This window comes from Peromyscus leucopus, chromosome 12 (genome assembly GCF_004664715.2).
Source record: "Peromyscus leucopus breed LL Stock chromosome 12, UCI_PerLeu_2.1, whole genome shotgun sequence".
NCBI lineage: Eukaryota > Metazoa > Chordata > Mammalia > Rodentia > Cricetidae > Peromyscus > Peromyscus leucopus.
In genome coordinates this window covers 74,357,195-74,384,394 of record NC_051073.1, presented here as the reverse complement: position 1 = coordinate 74,384,394, position 27,200 = coordinate 74,357,195, and the positions used below count along the sequence as shown (strand labels likewise).

At 40.6% G+C, this 27,200-nt stretch overlaps 1 long non-coding RNA gene and 1 pseudogene across 1 annotated transcript; both read right to left on the bottom strand.

Moving 5' to 3' along the window:
* Positions 1 to 416: 416 nt before the first annotated feature.
* On the bottom strand, positions 417 to 25,973 carry LOC119088809. Its single transcript, XR_005092553.1, has 3 exons — positions 25,931 to 25,973; positions 2,617 to 2,719; positions 417 to 543 (listed from the first exon to the last, which is right to left on the bottom strand). It is a non-coding gene; the product is annotated as an uncharacterized LOC119088809 (long non-coding RNA).
* LOC119088808 lies at positions 13,879 to 15,526 on the bottom strand (annotated as a pseudogene).
* Positions 25,974 to 27,200: the final 1,227 nt, after the last annotated feature.

Genomic DNA, 27,200 nt, shown 5'->3' with positions numbered 1-27,200 from the left:
ATAGGCAAAACCCACAAAATTCCTTAGGGGGAAGGGGGTAAGTATGGGTCCATCCTTGATTGGTCCAGTTTTTCCCTGGCCTGGACTTTGTCTTATTTCAGCTTATCCGTTTAGGAGGTTTACAACCCATCTCCAGGGTCTGGTCAAGTTATCTCTGGAGAGGGGCATCTCATAGTTAATTGGTCACCACCAGACATCCTGACTTTGTTCTTTTGAAAACTCCTGACTTTACCCTCTCCAGGAAGGGAGAACTGACTCAGTTCTGTTGATTTTAAGATATCTCTTCCCTCAGCTCTTTGTGGGGAACAGTGTCTGGGCCTTTGGTAGGGGTGGGTCTTTCAACCTGTGTGTAGGAGGTCTGCCTGCCAACTGGCCTGAAACTGGAACTGCAGTGGGTGGTGGTGTAGGGGCACAGGGTTGTGCCCCTGGGCCCAAAGCCTAGGGGCTGGGATATTTGGGTATGAGGATAAAGACTCACCTCTTAGTCCAGTCGGGTGCAGGCAGGCTCTCTTCATCCAGTCTGGTGCTGGCAGGCTCTGTCCACTATTAAAATTCTTAAGGTCAGATTTCAGTATGATGATGAAAGCCTAAAGTTTAGCCCTGCTTCTGTCAGTGAGTTTCTCCTAGGATATTGGCTTTCTTTTGATATCATTATGGAAGCATGGTTTGTTTGTTTAAATACCATTCATTGAAATCCTAAGATAAAAACTGTACTAAGTTATATAGTTTTTATTCAACATTAATCTATAAGTAATAGATTATAATGCATTTATAAAATGTTTGGAGTTAGATAATTTAATTCATAATTTAACATATTTGGTATTATTGCTCTAGCTAGAACTTTGAGTACTATATTGAATAGATATGGGGAGACTGGACAGCCTTATCTTGTTCCTGATTTTAGTGAAACCACTCCAGGTTTCTCTGCATTTAATTTGATATTGGCTGTCGGCTTGCTGTAAATTGCCTTTCATATGGTTAGGTATGTTCCTTGAATTCTTGATCTCTTCATGATCTTTATCATGTAGGGGTGTTGAATTTTATCAAAGGCTTTTCAACATCTAATAAGATGCACATGTGTTTTTCTTTCAGTTTGTTTCAAATCTTACATTGACAGATTTTCATATGTTGAACCATCCTTGCATTCCTGGAATGAAGCCTACTTGATCATGTTGGATGATTTTTTTCATGTGTTCTTGGATTCAGTTTGTCAGTATTTATTAAGCATTTTTGCATCTATGTTCATGAGGGAGATTGGTCTATAGTTCTCTTTCTTTGTTGCATCTATGTGTGGTTTGGGTATCAGGGTAATTGTAGTCTCATAAAAAGAGTTTGACAGTGTTCCTTCTGTATGTGTATGCATATTTTAAACTTAAAAGTCCTGTTATATTAAGATAACTGCTTGTTTTTTAATGACTTTTAAAATATTTTTATTTTGTGTGTGGATGTTTTGCCTATATGTGTGAATGCACATGGTTGCATTTCTGGTGCCCACAGAAGTGAAGAGGATGCTGGAACCCTTGGAACTGGAGTTATAAATAGTAAGCCACCATATGAAAGCTGGGAATTGAACCAGGTCTTCTGAAAGAGCTATAAGTACTCATAACCACTGAGCCATCTCTCTAGTCCCTCTGCTTACTTTTTGGGGCTGGTGGGCATAGGGTCCCCAGTTGCAACACAGTTGGAAATGGAAGCACCTTTCACATGTGCAGGAGAGACTGAAAAAAGTGACTGAGTGATGTAGAATGTCGTTTCTTTTTCAAGCCACAGAAGGCGCTCCTTCCCATAGGAGTGCCTGCATGGACAACAAAAGGCTGATCTTGTGCCTCCAAAGTGTTGCTACTCATTTTCCAGATGGACAGCCTTCCAAAGGTACTTGATATCCTCCTCACATAAGACAAAATGAACCCCAGATGAAACCAACAATAGGGAGACAGGCTGGTTTTTCTGATGGATACAAAACCTAATCATGTGGTACTAAACATGTCAATCAGAGTAGGTGAATTGACAGCATACACAGAGGACATAACTGATGGACAGTCATGTCCATCAGGATAACCATAATACTGGATAAGCTGTACTTACCACAGAAGAAATCAGTGATGCAAAATGGCTGCTACCAGGACCTTTGCACAAAAGGCTGAGCTCATCACAAACTCTCTGCATGGAAACTACTAAACATTTCTTCTCAGTCCAGGTATGCCTTTTTGATTTCATGTGCTTATGGCTCCATTTGAGAAGAGAAAGGTTGCTCAGTCCAACAGAGGGGACATTAAACATTCTACAGTAATGCTTAGGCAGTTGGACACTGCAAATTTCTTGACATGTGACATTTACATACTGGGGCACTATACAAATGATGGTGAATTCTTTGGAGGAAAGTATTTGGAGACAAACAACTAAAGAAGCTATTGAGTCTCAAAGACAATGTCATTCAGTTCTCATGCTTGATTTGTCTGAACTTGAACTCCTCCTTTCTGCTTTTGACATAAAAAGAAAAGGTTATCAGTTTGTGTTTTAAGGAATTTAGATACAATTGGAAAAGAGACAAAAGGAAACAACATCCCTTCTAGCCCCCTTAGTGAGGTCAATTGTTAAGCAATTGCATAAGCTTACCCATTCAGGGAGAGATGCTGCTGTAAGACCAGTTTCTTAGAATTGCAACACTCCTTCCAAATTGAAAACTCTGTCCAAAGATGGAGCAAAGAAGCACAGGAACCTCGGGTGGTAAAGAGGAGGGAAACAAAGTCACATCTCTGGGAAAATAGAAACTTGGAAGATTCTTGAGGGCCCCTAACCAACAGTCTAAAAAGAAGTAACCAGTTTCTGAGCTGGCCACTCTGACCAGCCAAACTGGGAAAAGAACAGCATTGTTGGGTCTGTGGAGGGGTGAGCTGTGTGTAGAAAAGCTTTGTTGGAACTGGGGGGGGGGGGGTTGTGTTTAGCTGGCTGGGACTGTAGAGGGTGGGCTGTGTGTAGATGCCTGCAAGCTGAACAGGGACCTCCAGAGTTGCAGGTTTTCCCAAGTGGTCACCGGTGTTGGGGTGGGCTTTCTGACAATGCAGCCACTTTTGAGTTGTCTCTGGTCCTTTTAAGTGAGTTCCTCATCCATGTTCCTGTTAGTACTCTAAGAAGAACCCATTGGTTCACCAAATTAGACATTGGGGCAGTGGTTACTTTGGTTAGCTGTGGGCTTTTTTTCTGAGGTGAGTAGACATGGGTGTTGCATCTCCCCAGGAAAATTCTGTCACAGCAGACACTCTAATCAATAACATTAAGTCATGCTTTATAGGTCCAAGCCTACCAGAAGTCATATAAAAACCAGCATGGACTGAAAAGGCCTAAGAAATAAAGAAGGACCACTAAGAAACCACCTACAGCTTGGACTGCCTGTTTGCATTCAGAGTGGTGATTGACTGCTTATGTTTTTGAGATCACACAACAGATAAACACTTGGGAGCCAACTAGAGAATCCTCTTAGCAAGGAGACCAGAGCTTCAGATGAAATGGAAAAGAGAAGGAGGCTTTGAAAAAGACAGTTGCTAATTGTTCCAACAAACTCACTGCCACTTGGATCAAGGCATACCTACTTTCCTGCTGTATATGATGGTGGCCCCCAGTGTGGGTTTGATTTGAGTCTTCAGAAAACTGTTTATGAGTGACCACTTCAGACTGCTTAACTAGATGATTCTGCAATATTGTAGATCAGAAACTAGGAGTAATACACACCATCTAGCAGGGATTTAAAACTTATCTAAAATATGTGTTAGAGGATTCTGCTCTTGCTGGAAGGTGGTGGCTCATGCCTTTAATCCCAGCACTCCAGAGGTAGAACCAGGTGGATCTTAGTGAGTTTGAGACTAGCCTAGTCTATAGAGCGAGATCCAAGACAGGCACCAAAACTACACAGAGAAACCCTGTCTTGAAAAAAAAAAAAAACAGAGAAAGAGAGAGAGACACACAGAGAGAGAGACAGAGAGACAGAGAGACAGAGGGGGGATTTTTTACTCTTACAGTCCTATGTACTCATTCAAATATAGTGACAGTGCTCTGCTGATAACCTAAAAAAAATCAGAATCCCTGGAAGATCAACTGACAGGGAAGATGACTGGCCCAGAGAGAGTGCTTCTTGTGATACTACAGTAGAAAGCTTGAAAGAGTACAGCCTTGGACACAGTGCACTGGGGTCAAGAGAACATCTCAAGATTGGTGGACACTCAAACAGGAGACTTAAAACTGACCTAACACTAGCCAGGCCATGGTGGCACATGCCTTTAATCCTGGTACTTGGGAGGCAGACAAAGGTGGATCTGTGAGTTAAACGCCAGCCTGCTCTACACAGAGAAACCCCATCTTGAAAAAACAAAAACAAACAGACAAAAAAACTTGACTTAATACAGCAATGGAGGTTGTGTTCTTTTGCCCTTTGTTCATCCTGAGGAGTATCATACCTTCAAACTGATGTGAAAATGTTTGGGTATGCTTCACAAAGAGTGTTTTAAATATGTCTGACTTTTATATGACAGGAGGGATGAATACTGACCCAACACTTTCATTATGAGGTGTTCATACACACTGCTAATAAACCACAAAATTAGAAATTATACTGTATTCCAAGGACTTGAAAATGCTATACCCTACTCTAATATCAATAACTGGGACCTGTTAGGAATTAAAAATATGTAGGGTTGAGATTAACAATTGTCTCTCCTGGTTTTTTGTTGGTTGGTTTGGTTGGTTAGTTGGTTGGATGGCTTTGTTTTGCTTTTAATGTGCTATTCTCACAGGCTTGTATTGAGGATGTCAACTTGACACAAGCTAGAGTCATTTGGGAAGAGGGAACCTCAACTAAGAAAATGCCCCAACAGACTGGCCTGTGGGCAAGTCTGTGGTGCGTTTTCTTGATTGATGGTTGATGTGGGAGGGTCCAGTTCATTATGGGTCATGCCACCTCTGGGCCTGTGTTTCTCAGTGGTATAAGAAAGCAGGCTAAGCAAGCTATGTTCATTCATGGCCTCTGTTCCAGTTCTGGCCCTGACTTCCCTCACTGATGGAGTATGACCTGGGAGCTGTAAGCTTAAATAAACCCATTCCACCCCATGTCACCTTTGCTTGTGCTGTTTTATTACAGCAACAGACACCCTAAGACATGGGGTGCATTAAAAATAGTCTGAATTTGGTAAGTTGGAAATAATACACTCTCTCCACATTTTTGCTGTGGCTACCTAAACCAGTTGCAGGGGTGGTCCCTGTTGTGCAATAATAAAGTGGATTGCTCTTTTGTGCCTGCAAACATTGTGAGGACTCTGTAGTCTGGGATAAATCATGATGTGCCCACCTCAGAAGGCCCACCTGACTTGTAAAGTAACAACAAAATGACATTTCCTTCCGGCCGCATGTGGTGATAAAGTACATCTGTGAAACACTACAAAATACATCTTTATGGTTAGCTTCAAATTGCAACCTATGATGAGACTTCTGAATGCAGAGTGGAACACCTGGCTTCTCAGGGTTGGAGGCTTAGATAAAAATGAATTTGGTTCCAAATAGGAAAATCTACACAGTTCACAGTATTAAAGAGGCAGAAAAGTATTCTTTAAGATCCATTATCTAATAAAAAATAATTCCTATTTTACATGGAACACGGAGGAAATCCCATGATCTGGTGAGAGAATTCTGAAGGAACACTCTTGCAAGTACCACATTCCATAGAGAAAGGCTTCAAAAGATCCCACATGACACACTGTGCATGTCCATTGTCTTCCTTGAAAGTGCAAAGGTGACAGAAAGGGAAGAGACAGGACCTGGGAAAGAGCAGCTACAGCACTGCCAAGGACAGCCAGCACATCTCACAAATACACAGCATTTGTATAACAGCCGGCAAATCTCACAAATACACAGCATGTGTCTAACAGCCAGCAAATCTCACAAATATGCAGGTTGTGTCTAACAGCCAGCAAATCTCACAGATATGTAGCATGTATATAAACTGAATCTTCTAGATCTCATTTCAAATCACAAACTTCATATATATATATATATATATATATATATATATATATATATATATATATATATATGTGTGTGTGTATATATATATATATATATATCCAGAAATTAGTATAAGAAAATATTCTTAATTATATAATTTACAACTGCACTAAACCATCAGGAAACTACTGATTAAAATGTAGTAATGTCCCCAGGCATCCACTATGAAAAACTATTAGTGAGAAATATAGAAAATATTCACAGATTCAATGACTCAATGTGGAGAAAAACCTTTATTCTTCAAACATTATTATAACTGAATAACTCTTTAAATGTGTCAGAATTATATAATTTTATTTCTTAGGTGGGTGATAAAAGTCTTGATAGTGACTCTAAGTAAGAGAAACCCACATACTCCAAAGGGAAATGAGAGAAAAATCTCCCTTATTTCCTATCATCCAGACAATTTCAACATAATAATATGGAGGAAGGGATGACAGGTGGAGACCCTGAGGTGGGATCCTTGCAATATCTTCTCACTAAACTCAAGGTCCCATCCTTAACCCCAAGGATTGTGTCCTCAATCAGAATAGAGAATGGCTAGGTACCTGTATAACAGAGGGACCTCCTAATGACAACACAGCAAACCTAAGATTCATGAAAGAAGGAGGCAAAGTGGGGGATAAAGTGAAAAAAGTTCAAGGATGTCAGAGTGACACCTGTGGACTTTACCTGGGTTCTCATTTAATGTGGAAAAGGCTGTTCAAAGGAATACAGCAACATCTGTTTACCCATAGTCTCTAGGCAGTGCAGTCTCAGTAACAGGCTATGGACCTGTTGAACTGTGAATTGGTCTCTCTTCCCTGAGAGAGAATACAGCTAAGAGTCTACCTGAACATACCTGCCCAGCTTCCCAGAGATCCAGGTTGGAGTAGAGTATACCAAAGCCAGCGTGTGTATGGAAAACTATATGAAGGACTTCACTGGTTAGATTGCAAAGTGCTGTGGATGATTGATTGATAAATAAAACACTGATTTGTCAGTAGCCAGGCAGGAAGTATAGGTGGGACAAAGAGGGAGGGAAATGCTGGGAGGTGGAAGGCTGAGTCAGGAGATGCCAGCCTGCAATCCAGGGAGCAACATGTAAAGGCAACAGGTAAAGCCATGGAACACATGGCATACAGATTAATAGAAATGGGTTAATTTAAGATATAAAAACTAGATAGCAAGAAGCCTGCCATGGCCATATAGTTTATAAGTGTGTTTACTTGAGTTCAAGCAGCCGGCCACATGGTCTCTGGAGCTGTGCCGAATGAGGAAAACTTTAGCTACAGCAAAAAAAGGACCAGACAATCCCAAATATTCCTTCATCAGATGACTATGCATTGGAAGGAAGACACCATAAGGCTGGGACATGGACACCATGGACCTTCTGACTGGTAACAGTGTTCCTTGAGTGGACCCCTTCCAGCTTCAGGTTATTTTGTGTTGAGTGGTAGAAGTCTAGTGAGTGTGTTCCATTACCTGGACAGCTTGTACTTGGCTTGACCAGGGAATGAAGAAAGACAGAGACACATGTAATACACATACAGAAAATCTGGGTTTGGTGGATTCTGTGTGCTGATAAAGGTATACCAGCAGCCAGGAAATACAGAGCGTTTATTTTATACATCCAAATTGAGAAGGGAGAAGTACCATTAAGGTATACAGCTGAACAAGAAGCCAGGTTTGGCAGTTCTTGATAGGAAGTCTCTAGAGGGGACCAATCTCTGGCTGCAGTATTCAGGGAGGGGGAGGCTTTGGCTGATACTTTCTCCATATACTGTTAATATTTGTACATGGACCAGAAGAAGGCCTGCCAATCCCCTGCACCCAAACAGGGGAAGATCTTGTCATTTCCATTGGTCTGAGGTATTGCGGTTTCTGACATTGCCATGGCTTAGAACTTCATCATCTCCCCACAGTATATGGTAGCCCCATATCCTAGGACTCCTGGAACAGTTGTGAAGGAGAACCTGGAACACAGAGATCCAGATAGCCCAGCCCCAAGACATGGGCCAGGATGGTATGGGGGAGGGGGAACAACACATGAGTCCAGAGATCACCTCATCCTTCTAGATCAAAGATATCCCCAAAGAAGGATCAGTCTGATGTCTGAAGTCTTGTAAGTTAGAGAGTCTATCATGAACTGTAGCTGTGATGAAGAAACCCCTTTCTGTGCCCTGACCACCAAGATTGTGACCACCACATACAGATGAAGCAGCCTCTACACCATCAACATTGGGTAGTATTACAAGCCTCCTTTTTCAATACTCATACCCTAGTTGAACCTATGTGAAGTCAGAGGTGGAACCACAGTTATGATCTCTCTCCTTGAATGGGGGCAATGGGTATTCTTAGGGAGTCACATGGAAGGAATAATGTGCTGGGGATGAGGAGATGTCAGTGAAGAAGTAAAGACCCAAGATGGAACATGGTACCTACTGTGGGATGGTCTGTATGTCAAATGTATTGCTCTGATTGGTCAATAAAAAAAAAAAAACACTGATTGGCCAGTGGCCAGGCAGGAAGTATAGGTGGGACTAACAGAGAGGAGAATAGAGAGAACAGGAAGGTGGAGGGGAGACACTGTCAGCCGCTGCCATAACAAGCAGCATCTGAAGATGCTGGTAAGCCATGAGCCACGTGGCAAGGTATCGATTTATAGAAATGGATTAATTTAAGATGTAAGAATTAGATAGCTAGAAGCCTGAGCTATTAGGCCAAACAGTTTAAATAATATAAGTGTCTGTGTGTTTATCTTATAAGTGGGCTGTCGGACTGCCGGGGCACTGGCGGGGCTTGAAAACTCTCCAGCTACAAATGGTGCCCAACGCGTTGGCAAGAGTTTCCACCTAAAACCGGAGAAAAAAGATTCTAAAACAGAGCTAAAAACAGTTCCTAGTTGTTTCTCTCAAGCTAGTGGCAGCCTGCATGTTTGAGCTACTATCTACTATGGTGGGTTCCTGGCATGTGCACTGGACCTACAGTATGGCCGAGATGAGGCCTCTGTAAGTGGCACATTAAGCTTCGTCATGGATTTAGCCATTGCTAGTACCAAACAAAAAAAGAGGTTTCTGGGCTACACGCTGCTTTGATAGAAGCATAGATCCACTATTTCTGAGAGATGATGGCTCCCAGAGCTGGCGGAAAACATACCACTGCCATTTTGGGAGGCTGAAGTGGGCAGAGTGAGGAGTCACAGCGCCTTTCAGTCTTAGAATGCTGCAGTTTAAAGCAATAGGCTCAAGGTAGTATAAAAAACAAGCCATGTAAAGATGGCTACCACACAGAGAATCTGGATTATGTTCTCTTTGATATTCATAACTGAAGAAAAACATTTGATTGCAAAAGCTGTTGAGTTATGCCAAAATGTATATTTTAAAGGTACCTTGACTTCAAAATTTGGATGTAAGGATATGTTGCTTTGGAAAGGAGGCTCTGCTTTTGTTTCCACAGAAAGCCAGAGGCTATGGATTTGTTCCAGATTAAGATACATCAGGTTTGACCAGCCAAGACCCCCTGAAAGGTCTTTGATGACACCAAGGCCCAGATGATCCAACATCCAGACCCATTTCAAGGCAACTGGCTCAGACGATACACCCTTACAGACTACTCCATAATTCTAAAAATTTCTTTGTGTCCCCATAAGATACAGCACCCCCCTCCAGCAGAAAGTAGTAAGAGAAGCTATGCCCAAATTCCCAAATATACCAAGCTGGCTTTGGAGATGTGTAAAAGTTAAAACCTTTCTTATTAAAAAAAGAAAAAAGAAAAGGGGAAGTGCTGTGGGATGGTCTGTATGTCAAATGTATTGCTTTGATTGGTCAGTAAATAAAACACTGATTGGACAGTGGCCAGGCAGGAAGTATAGGCAGGACTAACAGAGAGGAGAATTGAGAGAACAGGAAGGTGGAGGGGAGACACTGCCAGCCGCCACCATGACAAGCAGCATCTGAAGATGCCGGTAAGCCATGAGCCACGTGGGAAGGTATAGATTTATAGAAATGGATTAATTTAAGATGTAAGAACTAGATAGCTAGATGTCTGAGCCATTAGGCCAAACAGTTTAAATAATATAACTGTCTGTGTATTTATTTTATAAGTGGGCTGTCGGATTGCCAGGGCACTGGCGGGCTTTAAAAACTCTCCAGCTACAGGTACCTGGTTCAGTCCCCCTTGTGGCAACATTCTTCCCCGAGTTTCAGAGAAGAACTGTGATGCATGTGTGATAGGTGGGAGGACAGTGGCCTGGTACCCTACAAAATATACTTAGGATACTGGAGATGCCCAAGGCTCTGAGAAGGGCCAATGCTTTCTAAACACTAGTCTGCTAAATGTTTTAAAGTTTTTAGACAAGCATGTTATAGGATCCTCAAGGAAGATCTGTGAGGTCAACCCATTGACTATGGTCGTCAGTGCTAGAACCCACAGGTGAGGTAGAAGTGAAGGGTTTTGGCTGCCTCTTGCCTGGAATAGTGAGCAGTTTGAACAGGACATCTGTGAGATAGGACCAAAAATGGCTATCTAAGTGTGGTTGGAGCTGAGTGTCTCCAGGCATAAGGTAGCTCAGGTTCCTCTAATCTTTGTGAATTACACAAAAAGTGATCTCTATTATTCATCTACATATCTCTATTAAACATTTGTCATTTGTTTTTCTTTGTTTTCTTTTTTCTTTGATTTAAAGTAGATTCTTTCCTCACATTATATCTCAGCTGCCACTTCCCCTCCCTGTACTTCTCCCAGCTCCTCTCACTTTGCCTCCCCTCTCACCTCTGGATCCACTCTCTTTCTGTCTCTCATTAGAAAAGGACAGGCTCCTAAGAGATAACAACCAAACATGACAAATAAAATATAATAAGATAAATAAAAACCATCATATTGAAGTTAGACACAGCAAACCAATAAGAGGAAAGGAGTCCCAAGAGCAGGCCAGAGAGTCAGAGATGTACTCATTCCTATAGCCAGGAGTCCCAAAAAAACACTAAACTAATAGCTAGAATATATATGCAGAAGACCTGGTGTAGACCCACATAGACCCTGTGGTTTCTGCTTCAGTTTCTGTTAGTTCATATGTACCTTGCATAGCTGATTTGGAGGTCTTTGCTCTCCTGGTTCTTTCCTCCCTCCACTCTGGCTCTTATATTTTTTCTGCCTCCTCTTCAGCAGGATTCCATGAGCTCTGAGGGGAGGGATTTAATGGCTACATCACATTTAGACTCTTTCTTTCCATAATGCCTGGCTGCTGGTTTTTGTATCTATTCCCATTTGCTGCCAAGGAAGCCTCTCTGATGATGAATGAATAAGGCACTGATCTATGACTATAGAAGAATATCAAGAGGAGTCATTTTATTGATACTTTTTAGAAAATGAACAGTATTTGGTTTTGCCCTAGTTCTCTGGACTACCTAGTTTCTAGTTCTTGGTTAACCTAGCAGTGTAGTGTATAAATTCTGTCTCATAGAGTGGAGATTAAGTCAAATCATATGTTAGTTGGCTCTTCCTACAAGTTTTGTGCCACCATTGCCCTCACATACTATGCAGGCAAGACAGATTGTATGTCAAAGTTTTTGTGGCTGTGTTGATGTTTATATCTTCCCCTTTTTGTAGCCTGCTGAGTACCTTTCACACAATAGAGTCTAGAACATAGGGGTGAAGGCTCCATGTGGGCACCAGTTTGACTTCTCCATGTTCAGTGAGTTGTGTTGGGTGTGGTCCTCAGCAATGGGGCCCTGCTGTCAGTGTGTGGAAAGAAACCCTTCATCTGAGCAATACCTTGGATTGTTTGTGGTTTCCATGGGACTCCTTTGGCCAACAATTCAATTCAATGTAACCCAGTCCCACTACTAGAAGCCTTATTTGATGACATTTTGATGACAAGAGGTAGCCAGTCGAATCCCCCATTATTAGAAGACCTCATGAGGATCACCTTTATATATTTTTGAAAGTTTCCATTACAGTAGATTTCCATATCATCCCTCAAATGCCCCTCAAATACATCTGTCTCTCCACACCATCATCTTCCTCTACCCTATATTTCCTCCTGCTTTCCACCTGATTCACCTGCTCCTGTACCTACCCACCCCAAGTCTACACATAAAATTTATTCTATTTCCCCCTCCCATGGAGATTCATATTTCCCTTCTTGACCCTTCCTGTATACCTAACCTCTCTGGGTCTATGGATTGTACCTTTCATTTGCTTAACACCTAAGATCCACTTAAAAGTGAATATATACCATATGTATCTTTCTGGTTTGAAAATCACTCAGCATGATTTTTTTTTCTAGTTGCATTCATTTTTAGGCAAATTTCATGATGTCATTTTTTTAAACAGCTGAGTAATGCTTCATTTTGTAAATTACCCCATTTTCATTATCCATTCTTCTGTTGAAGAACACCTCAGTTGTTTCCAGTTAATAGCTATTACGAATAAAGCTATAATGAACACAGTTGGGCAAGTGTCCTTGTGGTAGGATAGAACTATTCTTGAGGTAGATCAATTCCCAACTGTCTGAGGAAATGCCACACTGGTTTCCATAGTGGCTGTACAAGTTTTCACTCCCAACAACAGTAAAGGGATGTTCCCCTTGTTCCACACGATTGCCATCATGAGCTGTTACTTGTGTTTTGATATTAGCCATTCTGGCAGGCATAAGATGAAAGCTCAAAGTAGTTTTTTTTTTCTTTTTAATTTTTTTTATTCATTTTACATACCAACCACAGATCCCCTTCTCATTTCTCTTTTTGCTCCTCCTCCACTTCCCTCCCCCCAACCTATAGTCAGAAGTTTTTCTGGGTCCTGGCTGGCCGATGGTCAGGATGAATCTCTCCCACTCACATTCCCCAAGTAAACACATAGAGGCTTAATATTATTTATAACTACTTGGCCACTAGCTCAGGCTTAATAGTGACTAGCTCTTACACTTAAATTAACCCATTTCCGTTAATCTATATGTCACCATGTGTTCCATGGCTTTACCTGTGTGCCATTAAATGCTGCTCCCTGGATGGTGGGCTGGCATTTCCTGACTCAGCCTTCTCTTCCCAGAATTCTCCTTGTCTGCTTGCTCTACCTATACTTCCTGCCTGGCTACTGGCCAACCAGCATTTTATTAAACCAGTGTGCAAGGGCATTATTGCACAGCAACCCCCTCACCCCTCATCCCCTTCTCCAACAGAGTAAGTTCTCTCACAGGGGGACAGCTAAGCCTGGTGCATTCAGTTGAAGCAAGACCAAGCTTCTCCCTGCTTTATCAGGGGTGAGCAAGGAGTCTGATCATAGGTAATAGGCTCCAGAAAGCCAGCTCATGCACCAGGGATAGATCCTGATCACACTGCCAGGAGCCCCTCAAACACACCCAGCTACACAACTGTCTCCCGTATGCGGAGGGTTTAGTCCAGTCCCATGCAGGTTCCACAGCTGTTGGTCTAAAGTTTGCAAGTTCTCAAGGTAGTTCTGATTTGAATTTCTCTGATGGCTAAGGATGTTAAACATTTTTTAAATGCTTCTTACCCATCTGAATTTCCTCTACTGAGAATTCTCTGTTTAGATCTGTATCCCATTATTATCTGGATTACTTCATTTTTCGATATATAATTTCTCAATTTTGTTATGTATTTTGAATATTAGTCCTCTATTGGATGTGGAGGTGGTAAAAAAAAAAAAAAAACTTTTCCCATTCTGTAGGCTGCCACTTTATCCAAACAACAGTGTCCTTTGCCCTACAGAAGCTTTTCGGTTTCACAGGGTTCCATTTATTAATTGTTGATCTTAGTGCCAGCATAATCAGTATTCTGTTCAGGAAGTTGTCTCCTCTACCAAGGCTATTCAAGGCTATTCCCCCACTTTGTCTTCTATCACATTTAGTGTATCTGATTTTATGTTGGTATTTTTCTTTCAGTTTTTACAAATATTGTTCATTTTAATTAAGCTGGTACAATGTCCCTTGACAATCCATGCCCCAGGCCAAAAAGTATAAACAGAATCAAAAGGAGCAGTGTCTGTTGCATAAACTTCTGCGTGACTAGTGTTATTACTAACTGCTGAAGAAAATTAGAACTTTTCTTAGGCTCTCCAGACTGACTGTTTTACTATTATGATGTTTTCTTTTTCTCCAGTGATGCCATCTTTGGAGTTAGTTGTTATTCTCACTGTCACTGTATCTATCATCTTGACTAGAAATGTGATATTCTTCTTTTGATTCAGATCCTCAGATTTTAAAAGTAGTTTCAAGCTGAAGAAAGGTCACTATTCCATAGTTCAGGTCTCTGAAAAACTTCCATCTCCCACAGTCCAGGAGTCAAGCAACCACATGCTGGAACTTCAGGGCCAATTGGAAGGTCACAGGAAAGCTTGCACTGGTCAATCTTTTTATCATCACATACCTGAAAATGCAGTCCTAAAAAGTGTGGCCTTTCTGTACTCACATAAAAAAGTTATAAAATAAGAATGGCAATATTAAGGGAGATAAGATCTGTAAAACTCAGCAGAACAAAACCAACCAGCAATGAATATTGAACAATGGAATTCAGATTACAAGATGGTCTAAAGAGATGCAATGCCAGCATTCAGTTTTTATTGTGAACATCACATTACAAAAGAACTATTTTTAAAAATAAAAAGAATTGAGGGAATAGAAAAAAATAAAAAGAATTATCTAAACTGTCCAATGACCCCTCTTTATTCCTGATAAAGTTCAATCACATCTTCTGTCTCTACTCCCAGTTATTTTGGAGTATGATTATCAGCAATTCTCTGACCTTCAAAAAGAAACCTGTGTGAGTTGATTGGAACTCCCTGTATTTGACAGTATGATTCATTGAGTTTCATGAGATGTGTTGGCATTTTCACTTTGAAATATTAACTCACTGCTATCGTGTCCAATAACTTTAAGTTTAATGTATTCTTCCTTTTTATCCCCTAAGTCCTCAATTGAAGGTTTTGTCTCCTGGTCAAACATGGTGACTGTGGCTCCACCTAGGGGTCTGTGTACTACAGTAGCTTTTAGAAAATAGAACCTTATTCTGAGGTTTACAAATCCTTCTCTTCCCCACAGCACAACACTGTGCCTGAAGGGACTTCTGCTATACTTTTTGCCCTTATGCAGAGGTCTTTAATCCACTTGGACTTGAGTTTTGTGCAGGGTGATAATTAAGGATCTATATGAATTATTCTACAGGCAGGCCATCAAGGTTCACTAACATCATTTTTTAAGATCCTATACTTTTTCCAGTGTGTATTTCTGACTTCTTTAAGAAAATTCAGGCGTCCATAGGTATGTGGATTTATGTCAGAGTCTTCCATTCAATTCCATTTAATCAGTGTGTCTGTGTTTATGCCAATACCAGGCTGTTCTTACCACTCTGGCTCTGTAGAACAACTTGAAATGAGAAGAGGTGAGACTTTCAGTAGTTCTTTCACTATTCAGGATTGTTTTATCTATCCTGGGTTTTTGTTTTTCTATATGAAGTTGATAATTGTCCTTTCAAGATCTATGAAGAATTGTGTTGGAATTTTGATGTGAATGATATTGCATCTATAGATTACTTTTGGTATGATGGCCATATTTACTCTGATAATCCTACTGATCTATGAGCATGGGAAAGCTTTCCATCTTCTGATCTTTTCTTTAATGTTTTTCATGAAAGACTTGATGTTTTTATCATACAAGTCTTTCACTTGTTTGGTTAGAGTTTGCCCAAAATATTTTATATTAGTTGAGGCTATTGTGAAAGGTATTGTTTCCCTGATTTATTTTTCAGTCTATCTGTCATTTGTATAAAGGAGGTCTTCTACTGATTTTATGAGTTAATTTTGTATCCAGTTACATTACTGAAAGTGTTTATCAGCTGTAGTAGTTCTCCAGTGGGAATTTTAGGGTCATTTATGTATACTATCATATTATCTGCAAATAATGATACTTTGACATTTTCCTTTCTAATTTGTATACCCTTGATCTCCTTCAGTTGTCTTATTGCTCTAGCTAAGAGTTCAAGTACTGTCTGTATTGAATATATGTGAAGACAGTGGACAGCCTTGAATTGTTCCTGATTTTAGTGTAAATGTTTTGAATTTCTCTCCACTTAAGATGGTGTTGGCTATGGACTTCCTGTAAGTTGCTTTTATTATGATGAAGCAGGTCCCTTGTACCCCTAATCTCTTGAGGACTTTTATAATGAAGAGATTTTTAATTTGTCTAAGGCATTTTCTGCATGTAATATAATGAGATGATCATATGGTTTTGGTCTTTCACTTTGTTCATATGTTGGATTGTACCTATCAATTTGTTTATGCTGAACCATCCCTGTATCTCTGGGATGAAGTCTATTTCATCATGGTGGATGACAGTGTTTCATGCATTCTTGGATTCAGTTTGCAAATATTTTATTGAGAATTTTTACATCTGTTTATAAGAAAAAATGTTTTCTCATCTCAGTGGAAGGACCCAATCAGGCTTGAATCTGTGCAGGTCCTATACATGCTGCCACAGTTTCTATGAGTTCACATGTGAATCAGTCCTGTTGTGTCTGGAAGACACTGTTTCCTTGGAGTCATCCACCACCTGTGTCTCATACAAATTTACTGCCTCCTTGCCTTCCCTTTGTCTTCAGAGAGGAGTTTGATGATAGCCTTTGGCAAAGGTGAAATCTATTTTCTTCAATGGAACCTCACTAGGCATATCAACCACACTCAAGGGCAGGCCCCATGACTGGGAGTAGTTGACAAAAACAAAATGAATTCCATGGTTTTGTGTGCTGGAGTATCTTTTTGCATTGATAACAGAAGATTTTATTTATTTATATTCTATGTGTGTATTTGCTTGCATATATGTCTGTGTACCATGTATATGCAGTTCCAATGGAGGCCAAAAAAGAGCATCAGATCTCTTGGAATTGGACTTACAGAAAGTTGTGAGCCACCATTTGGATGCTGAGAATCAACTCCAGGTTTGAAAAGCTGAGTTTGAGGTGTCTAACTCCAGGTATATCTGTTTTTAAAGAACCAAAGTAAACCAAGTGTTTTGCTTGATCAGAACTCCAGAGAAACTCTTGCACTAAGCCTCAGGATGATGGTTTTGATGCCTTCCTCCCAAGTATGACCACGCACATCTTGGTGGACACCAGAGTGGAGAACTGGATGCTGGCATTGCTAGTAATTGGCAGTGAAAGTGAGCAAGACATGCAGGTGAATGGATACCAAGGACACAGAGTACGGAAAGAACCAAATGACAGTAAATATGCCCAGCCTAATCTAATCTCCAAGAAATTTAGACTCTAACCAGGCAGAAAAACAGTTCTTTTAGAGGAGAACAAAATGAAAGCAAAAGTAAATGGAAGATGAAAGAAGTGATTAATTCAGGGGGTCCCAAGGGCCTGTGTGCACTTAGTCTCAGTGGTTAATGGAGGGAAAATTCACATCTCATCACATCACTATCCTTATGTGAACAGCTCAGTGACATTTAATACATCCACTGTGCTGTCCTACCATCACTACCAGTTATCACTGTGTTCTACATCTTGCAAATGAATTTCATTTGCTCATTTGAAGTGTGTTACTGCTCATATCTACAATCAAAAAACATATAGAAATATAATCCATGGCTCCTCTGCATGAATTTTTTTCCTCTTGTTTGCAGTCCTGTGTTTCTCATGCTGTGAAGAGTGAACAGTTTATTATCTTGAAACTAAAACCAAGACCAGCGATCCCTGCTCTTAGAGGAAGTGAGAAAACAAACAAGCTGATTCCCCTTGGTCTGTTCTGACACCTGTGTTCTTCAGTCTCATCTGTGCCTGGCTTTCTTCACCTGGGCCTGGAGTTTGAGAGCATTGGAGGCAACCAACACCTCTTTCTAGAAAGACCCTAATGACAGAAGAGAAATCTCTCCTAGGGCTGGTGATTCCCTTCCTGGAAAATCTCCACCAGGACCTTCAGCTTTTAGTATGTTTCACTAGTGTGTATTAACACTCAATGCCATGTTTTGTTTTGTTTTGTTTTGTTTTCAGCAATTGGTTTTGGTTTTGTTGGCTTGTTAGTATACAGTGGTTAACTGGGGAATAGCAAGTTACTTGGGAGAATGTGTCAAGACTGTTTTGTCAGTAACTCTTTCTCTCACAGCTTTTATTTATTATCAAAGCCCTTTCAAATAGCAATATTATGAGACAAGTTTAAAGCAAATGTGGAAATTTTCCCACAATCCCTCTACTCCATATAAATATAGCTTTCATTATGGAATGATGACCCAGAGAACAGTAACTATCAGAAATATGCCATTCCAAATAAGGTCCTTGCTCCTAGATGGGTAAAGTATCCCAGGGAGCCAGAATTCAGTATGGTGATTGTGCCCCAAACACAGTGCCCTGGAATGACATATGGGTACCAGTTTCCTAAATGAAGGTCTTTAGTTAGAGCACAGTGATTCATCTTGCTGTACTAAGATTTCCAATTCTCCCCACAAACACAGTCATGCAGACCTCCTTTTAGGGTTTTGTATATCCCCAGGTTAACATTTCTGGATCCATTCTCTACATCATGGTCTTCAGGGCACCCTAGAATGGGGTAAACACATTTGGCTTCTTTGTGACCCTAGGCAGAAGACCTTGGACCCATCATTTTTTCTCTAAAGGACTCCATTTCCACAGTTAATCCACTTGAAACTTATACTGAGTGTGTGTGAATGTTGTCAATAGCATGTCATAGGCAAGGATGCACAGTGGACAGATACAGATGCAAGAGATGGATCCAGAATTCCACAAGGCAGTCTGGATTCTAAGCACATACTTCTTTTCACAGCTTATAGTAAATCTCTTCAGGACTCAGCTAATGAGCTCCCAAATCTTTGCAATACTCTCATCGCACCTGAGAAAACCTCATTGCTTCTTTGTGCATACATGTTCTTAGCATTTGGTAGATAGGGCAGGCACAGGCACCATCGTTTTATGGTAGAGACAAATCTCATAAGCTAAAGAATGGCCAATGTCATATTCAAGACAAGATTAGAATTGAAACTTGAACTCAAAAGTTAATTTCATTGTCTTTACAAAGAGCTGCCAGATACCAGTTTTCTGTGTTTCTCACAATTAAGCTATCTTATAGCCACCCTGTCAGCTATCCATTCATTTACTCATTCAATTGTCCACATAGATTCACCAAACTACTTGTTTCATCCACAAGTTTCTTGTTCATCCATCTTCTTGTCCAACCATTTAGCTATCTCTTCATACATTCATCCATTTATCTATCTATGCATCTCTCATCCATCCTTTCTTTTATCTCTCAACTATTCATTCAACCTTTAACCTCTTCATCTGTCCACACATTAATTCATTTGTCAATCCATCCATGCTTCCATTCATTCTTCCACCATTCATAAATCAAGTACCCATTTATATATCCATCCTCCTTCCCATCATCTATTCTTTCCATCCTTTGAAGTATTTATTGGGAGCCATTAAGTTATCAGACATTAAACTGGCTTTTCAATGTGAAATGAAACATTTAGAGACCAGGAAAATAGCCAAATCTCATTGGAGCAAAAGTTTTTCTTTGGTCAATGTGGCCTTTGGAAGGGGAAGGCAGGAAAGGGGGTATCAGGGTAGAGAAGCAGTAGTTCAGCTTCTCCAGTTTTAGTATTAGGTCATAATATTAGTCTCACAGAATTGATTAAGGAAGTGAGAAGTGAACAAAATGGGATGGGTGCTGTCTTCATGCTGCCTAGAGAAGAGATACCTGATGACACTGATAGGTGAAGAGATTCTAAAGTCTCTTAGACTGTCCAATCTGTAAGCAAACAAGGATAATAGTTTCTCACATCTCACTGACATTCACTGAGCCAATGAATGTTGTCTTAAGGAATTCATTCATATTCTGACATGCACTTCCTGTAGCAAACGTTGTTGAGGACAGAATACCATGAGAGAGGCTAGGATTCAAGGTAACTTGCCATCTCTAAGAGGTAGAGAACTTAGTCCACATCGGCCATCCTGTAAGTATGCTCAGATCTTCTATCCCCTGTGTAAAGAACCTGTGAACACTCTTGAAGTCTTCTCGGGTCTTGCTCTGACAGTACATCTTGTCTTTACAACTGGTGCTCCTATTTACCTGGCCTTGCCTTTTACCCATCTTTTTTGTTTGTGTGAAGGGGTTTATAACTTTCTTCAGAAATCTCTGATGCTTTCAGCCACTTTAATGTAGTCCCACAGTCTCAGCTTTTTTGGAGACTGCCAGAGAAACTAAGTGGGACATTGTCTCAAAAAAAATTACAGAAAGAGTTGAGGATTAAACTCTTGCGTTAGATGCTTGTTTCTCACATGCAATCCTCTATGTTCATTCCGTAGTGCCCAAACAAGGAAAATGATAAAAGATATTTATCAGAACATTTGATGTACAGTTGCTTGTTCTATTTTTGCAATAAGTTTGTTGGTTTGGTTTGGTTTGGTTTGTTCTCTTTTGTCAAATGACAGATAGTGGGTACACACTTGTAACCACAGAAATACCTCCTCTTTCTATTTTTATGATTGAGACAACAGTCTCCCAAAATCATACCTTTCCTATGCTCAGATCTTGGCTATATCTTTAACCAAGTTTCATGTTTTGGGACAAAAAAAAAAAGAATTTGAAGCAAATTTTCCATTTATATCCCAAAGCCCCGCTCCATGAGTAGATTTCCCACACTGGACTCTTGCCCTAAGATGGATGGTTTTCTGTCTTTTCTTCAGTATAATAACATGTACAGCATTCTTCCAGTGAAGGTCAAACAGGCAGGAAATAGATGTTTGTCAAATGTTAACTGAATTGGAACAAACAGACTGAGAAACATAAAGCCCCTTTTCATAATTATACCAAAAATATGGTCATTGTTCAAAAAAAATTAGATTAAAAAAATAAAAACCAACATTATCTAAATTTCTGCCCCACAGGTAGTGGTTAGTTCTGGGTATGGACTATAAGGATAGATATACATACTCACCTCACATCTTTATTCAGATAATTATGTATGTTTGTATATATGTTTAAGACAAATATTGTTATACAGCTGAATTTCTAGAACTTTATGTTTAGATGATCCTCCTGCCTCAGCCTCCCAAGTGCTGGAATTATATTTATATGCCCTCATTTCTAGTTCACATATCACCTTTTGACCCCTTTGTAGTAACACTAAGCTCATGCCTTTACAGATACATTGTCAGCTCTTCTCAGAAAGAGAATATTGATCCCTAAATCATCTCAATCCTTTGTTCCATAGTTATAAAACTCATACTTGTTCTTGGAGAAATGGGAAAACATATAGAAACAAATGTCTGGGCTGGAGAGATGGCTAAGTGGTTAAGAGCACTGACCACTCCTCCAGGAGAATTAGATTCAATTTCCAGCACCCACAGGGCAGTTCACAACTGTGGCTCCAGTTCAGGTGATCCAATACCCTCTTCTGGACTCTATTGTCACCATGCATGTACCTACTTACAGACATACAGGCTTTAAAAATACTCATACACACAAAATTAAAACATTTTTAAATGAAAAAGAATCAAATTTCTACTTTAAAACACCTTGCAAGTGTGTTGGTGTAGCTCTTTCTAGACTATTCTCTGTAAAAAAAATAGTATATGTAAACAAAGATGAGACTTTGTTCTTTAACTTGCCTGGGGGCCACTCTTTGTTGCTGTAGACATCCATCCAGCCCCTTCTCCAAGGCTATTTAGACCATGTGAAAATTAGGTCATCTATACTATTTCCTTGTTAAAAGTATATCCTGAAGGACCAGTGAGATGGTTCAGCAGGCTAAAGGCGCCTTCCATTCACATTCTGAGACCCATGTTATGAAATAAGAGAATGAACTACAGGGAGTTGGCCTTTGGCTCCCTTGTGAGTACTGTTGGATGAAAATGCCCCCCAACACACACATACACATACCCACAAAATAAATGAATAAAATTTTTAAAAAGTAAACTCTGGCTATGAGCTCCCATACTACTTTGGCCCTGTGACATCTCTGTGATGAAGTACCAAGAGTAGGATTTTGTTGTCATAATGAAGAAGTTCCAGTCTGTGGACATGGGAGACAAATTTATGAAGGTCTGAAATAGCATGTCTTTGAATCACAAGGTCTCACGAAATAAGGATTTCTGTGCTTGCTCACTCAGTTGTTCATTTCTGCCAAGGCTAGGAACTTGTGATGGGACTCCAGAGTTCTTGTCCAGTCACCTCCTCTCTGGTGCACTAACATACATGGCCACAAGTGGCTGGTCCTGAGGCTCCTTTGTCCTGGCTTTCCAGGGTTCTGATATACAGGACTGAGCTTGGAATGTGAGGATGCAGCCAGATGGGCAGCATCAGATCCAGGGACTATTACTTGTATTTCAGAGGGGATATGATGTAGACTATACTATTCCTAACTATGAGAGACACAGTCATCCAACTACAGTCTTGAAATGGCCCCTTGTTCTCAATGGCCACACCTGGCCTTGTTTGTCATGCTTTTCTTACCATGGGCTTGGTTTCACTTCTATGCACTTCTCTATTTTCATTCCCCTGAGTTCTTGTTTCAGCCAACACAGGACTAACTTTAGCTTGGGGATTCCCATGGTGGCCAACTGCAGTCGGGGTGAGCAAAGCTGGGGAAAGCAACTAGATCCAGCTCCCTACACACTCACATGCATACAACCCTTAACCTATCTCTTGTTTCATACTCAATTGAGGCATTTCTGTCTCACCGTGTCTAGAATCTATCTCCATGATCAACCCCGCCACCTAAGAATTCTATAATTTCCAAGATAGACGACATTTGGTGACCTTTATTCACCTCTTCATTGGGAAAATTATAGGGTGATCCCTGAGAAGGGAAGTTAATTGCTGAAGGTCACCAAGTCAGAGGCTAGATCTAGACAGGAGCCCAGGTGACTATAGTAGTGACTAGGGTTAGTGAGGGGACCCATATGCCAAGCAAACTGTAGGTACCATCTCAATTAATTCCCAAATCCATCCTATGTGGTTTATTCTTAATCACAGCCTCATACAGAGAAGAAAACTGAAATCTGCTGATGGAAAGTGAATTGTTTAGAGTCAAGGGCCAATGAAGACTGAGCATTAAACTACCAGTAAACATCCATATATGTCCATCAACATCCTCTACAGAAATAACTTCTGTGATCTCCTGGGCTGTTTGCTGCTGTCCCTCTACACCTTTGGCCATTTATTTAGTTGATCACAAGCCATAGTATCTGTAGCTCAGCCTCCACCTCATGGCTATTTGATTTCTGCACCCTTGAAATGGGATAAGACTTTGGAATTATGGGTCTAAATCCCTGTGTGTGAGCATGTCCATTGTCTTGGAGAGAGGAGCACTCTACACTGAACACCGTGTGTGAGCACAGATGGGTATCATCCTTTCCTGAATGTTTCCTTGACTCATCAGATAGAAAGGCCTAGGTAGAAGTCAGGACACATGGGAGTTCATTGTGCCTCACTCTGAGGATTTTACGGCAGTGAAATGAGGGTCCTGGGAGTTGATCTTACAGAATCTCTGAGTGCCCATTCTGATAATTAGTGTCCCTGTGTTTTTTAATCAATTAAAAGGAAAAAACCCACCTAGCAACATCTCAGCTCAGGATGCTTGTGCCATTCAAAATTATAAATCTGCCTGGAGATAGCCTTTCTAATTTCTTCTTCTCACCTTGACCCCTTCGGGCCCTGTAATCAATAGTCTTCTGGGCTGTGAGGTTTGCATCCCTCTGGTCCCTGGCCTGGGTGAGAAGTCACATTCAAGGCCTTGAACTGTCTTGCCCTTCCTTGGTGTATGTTCTATCAGCAGCCAAATCTCCTATACCAAATTCTTCCCTGGGTCTCCCCCCAAGCACTCTCTGCTCAGTCTCTTTGTGAGGATCTTCACTGTCTGTGTTGGATTACCTTTCCTCTCCAAGGAGGGACCCAAAGAGCTCCCTCCTTTCTTTCCTGTTCCATATATGGTCTTAATGTCACCAGCACCCAGTCATGAGGCAGAGACCTCAAACCGAGCAGAGAATAAGATTGAAGCCCTGGTAGCATAAGAAACAGGAGTCTAGGGGATAGAGATAGAGAAGCTAGTATACTTCAGTTACACTGAAAGAACTAACTGTGGCTAAACAGAGTACTCATAGTAGTCACACCTCAATCCCTTTGGTTATGACCACAGGCCTCAGTATGCCATGGATCTCTTCACTTTTTTATTTTTTGAGAGTCCAGCTCCTGGGCCTTTCTCTAGTAGCAGCAACAACCTTTACTGATCTCCAGTTCAGTGTGTACTAGGAGATCTTATATACAGTGTAACCTACTGCAGTATGTATGTTTTTGCACTTTTCTACAGGTAGACATTTGGTTTGACCAGCAACATCTGTTGAAGATGCTGTATTTCTTTCCAAGATATATTTCTAGCTTCTTTATCAAAATTTCAACATCCACAGATGTGTTGATTTGTGTGGGTTTTTTAACTTAACTCCATTGATCAACAATCAATTTTTTATGCCAATACCATGCTGGTCTTATTACTATAGCTCTGTAGCACAATTTGAGATTGAGATGGTGATACCTCCGTTACTTTTTAATTAAAAAAACTGGAGAACAGAGGAAAAGAAAACCAAAGAGCCCAATTAAAATCTGGGGTTCAGATCTAAGCAGTGCTCACAAAAGAGGAAACACAAATAGCTCAGTAACACTTAAAAAATCTTCAACCACCTTTAGTCATCAGGAAAATGAAAATCAGAACCACTTTGAGATTTCATCCTACACCAGTAAAAATGACCACTGTCAATAAAACAAAGGACACCTCATGCCGATGAGGATGTGGAGTAAGGGAAATATTCATCTATTACTGGTGGGAGTGCAAACTTATAAAGCTCATAGAAATCAGTGCAGTGGTTCCTCAGTAGCTGAGAATAGATCTACCTCAAGATCCAGCTGTTCATCTTAATGCATATATCCTATTTCAGAGACAAGGCTATCCATGTTCACTGATGCTGTATTTCTAAAAGCCAGAAATAGGAAATAGCCTAGATGGCAATAAAGAGATGAATGGATAATAAAAAATATGGTGTATTTACACAATGGGATATTATTCAGCTACAAAAAAATAGAATTCACAAGTAATTGGATGGAGCTAGAAAAAAATCATCCTGAGTGAAGTAACGCAGACCCTAAAAGACAAATACTATATGTATTCTCTTAAATGTGGGTGGCAGCTTTTCAGCCTTTGATATGCATGCCACAATTCATATAATCATATAGATTAGGTATAGAGTAAGGGACAAAGTAGGGCAGGACTTCTCAAGAATGGAAAAATAGAATATATACTTTAGAAGAGACAGGGTGGGAGAGGAGACTGGAAGGTGGAGACTAAATGGGGATGATGAAGGAAGAGGGGGTAAGGGAAGGAATATGGGGAGGAACTTCCAAAAATAAGGGACATCTGAGGGTCATATGAAAATCTACTATAGTAGAAGATTCTTAATATATATCCATAAAATGAATGAAATTGAAATGGAATCACCAAATAACTATGAGACAAAGCCTCAAGTAGACATCTTTCACCACCAAATGACTCCTAACAACATTCTGCTATATCCATAGATTAATGTCTTGATCATCCATCAACAGAGAAAATGTCCCCTGTGGTAAATGGGAACAAATACAGAGACCCACAACGGGACAATGTGCAGAGAGTGGGAGACCTTCTCAGTCCTAAATGGGATGTCTCCATAAAATCTCTCCCCTAAGGACTCAGGGATCTTTGGAGAAGAGGAGACAGAAAGATTGTATGTAACATGAATCTTAAAAGGTCTTATTAATAAAAAAAAAAAACCTCAAGAGCCAGATATTGGGGTGAACACTGAAAGGTCAGAGAAACAGAACAGGCCACAGCTAACCTCACCTCGCCAACTTCTCAGCGGATCTCATTTCCTCAAACTGGAAGCCTCTGTGTCCTCATCTGAATGGATCTCAGCTGAACTGCTGCTCAAAAGCCTAAAAGCTTAACCAGGCTCTAGTTCCTGGTCCTCACACCTTATATACCTTTCTGCTTTCTGCCATCACTTCTTGAGATTAAAAGCGTGTGGCACCACACCTGGCTATTTCCAGTGTGGCTTTGAACTCACAGAGATTCAGACGGATCTTTGCCTTCAGAATGCTAGGATTAAAGGGGTGTGTGCCACCATTTTCTGGCCTCTAGATCTAGTGGCTGTTCTGTTCTCTGACCCCAGATAAGTTTACTAGTGTTCACAATATATTGAGGAACACAGTATCACCACAATTGTAAGAGACAGTAGGGATGGAAGACCTCAAGGAAACAAGGTCTTCCAGACACAGAAGGACTGGCACACATGAATTCACAGAGACTGTGGAAGCGTGCACTGGGTCCGCATGTGTCCGTGCTAGATGAGGTTCCAGGACTGCAGGGGGAAAGTGATCTCAGCAGTCATGGGACTTTCTCCAAAACTGAACACATTATTAGGACACAAAGTAATTTTCAAAGAATACTTTAAAAATTTAAATAGCAACCTTCAACTTATCTGACCACCATGGATTAAAGTTGTTTGCAACTTGATTTCAGCCCTCAGTTTGATTATTTCTTGATGTCTATTTCTTTTGGGTATGATTTCTTATTTTTGCTCTAGAGCATTTAGATATGCTGTTAAGTTACTAATATATTATGAAGTTATGCCACATGGGCTAAAATTTTTCTTCCCAAGAGGCATACATTATATAACAAAAGTTCTAGTACCAGGCATGGCTTCCCTCTTGTTGAACACATCTTAAGTCCAATTAGAGAGCTGTTGGTTACCACTAAGTTGTACATAACCAATCAAAATGAAGAGAACCAACAGGCCAATCTGGCCAAAGAAACAGATAGTCTAATTTCAGATCTTCACCTCACCTTCAGCTCCTCTGAATCTAATCTCCCTGTCTCGTCCACAGCTCTGCAGCATAACACCTAATAAGGTTTCCCTCCCCCACAACATGCCCCCATCTCCAGTGGACTACACAAATCTTTTTTTTCCTATTCTTCCTTTATCCAAGACTCCTAACCCAGTAAGCATTCTCTGGGAACCTGTAGGCCACTCTTGCCAATGAAGTGGGGAGCCAGACTGCAGATCTTCTCCTCTCCCTCTGCTTCTCCAAATCCAATCCTCCAGTCTCATCCT